Genomic DNA, 2,519 nt, shown 5'->3' on the forward strand with positions numbered 1-2,519 from the left:
CCGCATCACGCGACATAGCTTTGCAGGCGATAAGTACAAGCGTTTCAGAGAGAAGAGCGGCCAATGTGACGATCTGGCTTTAAGTCGATTCGATAACAAATGACGAAAACGGACGGATTTCTCAGGTTTTTACTACATATGAACACTTTTCACATTCTCCCGTGCAACTCGGCTGCTAGTCCTCCTTTCATGCAGAATCTTAAGGTCCTAGCTCATGTCCAAGACACCAAAGCCAGCTAAAAAGTCAATAATCGATACCTAAAACTTGAATTGAACTACTTCTTACTGGCTATTACATCAACTTAGAAGCTTCATCTGTGTTCTACTATGGTGCTTTTAGTGTCTCCGCATACCGCATCACGCGACATAGCTTTGCAGGCGATAAGTACAACCGTTTCAGAGTGAAGAGCGGCCAATGTGACGATCGGGCTTTAAGTCGATTCGATAACAAATGACGAAAACGGACGGATTTCTCAGGTTTTTACTACATATGAACACATTTCACATTCTCCCGTGCAACGCGGCTGCTAGTCCTCCTTTCATGCAGAATCTTAAGATCCTAGCTCATGTCCAAGGCTCCAAAGCCAGCTAAAAGTAAATAATCAGTACCTTAAACTTGAATTGTACTACTTCTTACTGGCTATTACATCAACTTAGAAGCTTCATCTGTGTTCTACTATGGTGCTTTTAGAGTCTCCGCATTCCGCAGCACGCGACATAGCTTTGCGGACGATAAGTACAACCGTTTCAGAGAGAAGAGCGGCCAATGTGACGATCTGGCTTTAAGTCGATTCGATAACAAATGACGAAAACGGACGGATTTCTCAGGTTTTTACTACATATGAACACTTTTCACATTCTCCCGTGCAACTCGGCTGCTAGTCCTCCTTTCATGCAGAATCTTAAGGTCCTACCTCATGTCCAAGGCACCAAAGCCAGCTAAAAAGTAAATAATCAGTAACTAAAACTTGAATTGTACTACTTCTTACTGGCTATTACATCAACTTAGAAGCTTCATCTGTCTTCTACTATGGTGCTTTTAGTGTCTCCGCATACCGCAGCACGCGACATAGCTTTGCAGACGATAAGTAGAACCGTTTCAGAGAGAAGAGCGGCCAATGTGACGATCTGGCTTTAAGTCGATTCGATAACAAATGACGAAAACGGACGGATTTCTCAGGTTTTTACTACATATGAACACTTTTCACATTGTTCCGTGCAACTCGGCTGCTAGTCCTCCTTTTGATGCAGAATCTTAAGGTCCTAGCTCATGTCCAAGGCACCAAAGCCTGCTAAGAAGTCAATAATCGATACCTAAAACTTGAAATGTACAACTTCTTACTGGCTATTACATCAACTTAGAAGCTTCATCTGTGTTCTACTATGGTGCTTTTAGTGTCTCCGCATACCGCAGCACGCGACATAGCTTTGAAGACGATAAGTACAACCGTTTCAGAGAGAAGAGCGGCCAATGTGACGATCTGGCTTAAAGTCGATTCGATAACAAATGACGAAAACGGACGGATTTCTCAGGTTTTTACTACATATGAACACTTTTCACATTCTCCCCTGCAACTCGGCTGCTAGTCCTCCTTTCATGCAGAATCTTAAGGTCCTAGCTCATGTCCAAGGCACCAAAGCCAGCTAAAAGTCAATAATCGATACCTAAAACTTGAAGTGTACTTCTTCTTACTGGCTATTACATCATCTTAGAAGCTTCTTCTGTGTTCTACTATGGTGCTTTTAGTGTCTCCGCATACCGCAGCAAGCGAAAAAACTTTCCAGACGATAAGTACAACCGTTTCAGAGAGAAGAGCAGCCAATGTGACGATCTGGCTTTAAGTCGATTCGATAACAAATGTGAAAACGGACGGATTTCTCAGGTTTTTACTACATATGAACACTTTTCACATTCTCCCTTGCAATTCGGCTGCTAGTCCGCCTTTTGATGCAGAATCTTAAGGTCCTAGCTCATGTCCAAGGCACCAAAGCCAGCTAAAAAATCAATAATCGATACCTAAAACTTGAATTGTACTACTTCTTACTGGCTATTACATCAACTTAGAAGCTTCATCTGTGTTCTACTATGGTGCTTTTAGTGTCTCCGCATACCGCAGCACCGTTTCAGAGAGAAGAGCGGCCAATGTGACGATCTGGCTTTAAGTCGATTCGATAACAAATGACGAAAACGGACGGATTTCTCAGGTTTTTACTACATATGAATACTTTTCACATTCTCCCGTGCAACTCGGCTGCTAGTCCTCCTTTCATGCAGATTCTTAAGGTCCTAGCTCATGTCCAAGGCATCAAAGCCAGCTAAAAAGTCAATAATCGATACCTAAAACTTGAATTGTACTACTTCTTACTGGCTATTACATCATCATAGAAGCTTCATCTGTGTTCTACTATGGTGCTTTTAGTGTCTCCGCATACCGCAGCACGCGACATAGCTTTGCAGAATATAAGTACAACCGTTTCAGAGAGAAGAGCGGCCAATGTGACAATCTGGCTTTAAGTCG

Source organism: Schistocerca gregaria, unplaced genomic scaffold (assembly GCF_023897955.1).
Source record: "Schistocerca gregaria isolate iqSchGreg1 unplaced genomic scaffold, iqSchGreg1.2 ptg000387l, whole genome shotgun sequence".
NCBI classification, from domain to species: Eukaryota; Metazoa; Arthropoda; class Insecta; order Orthoptera; family Acrididae; genus Schistocerca; species Schistocerca gregaria.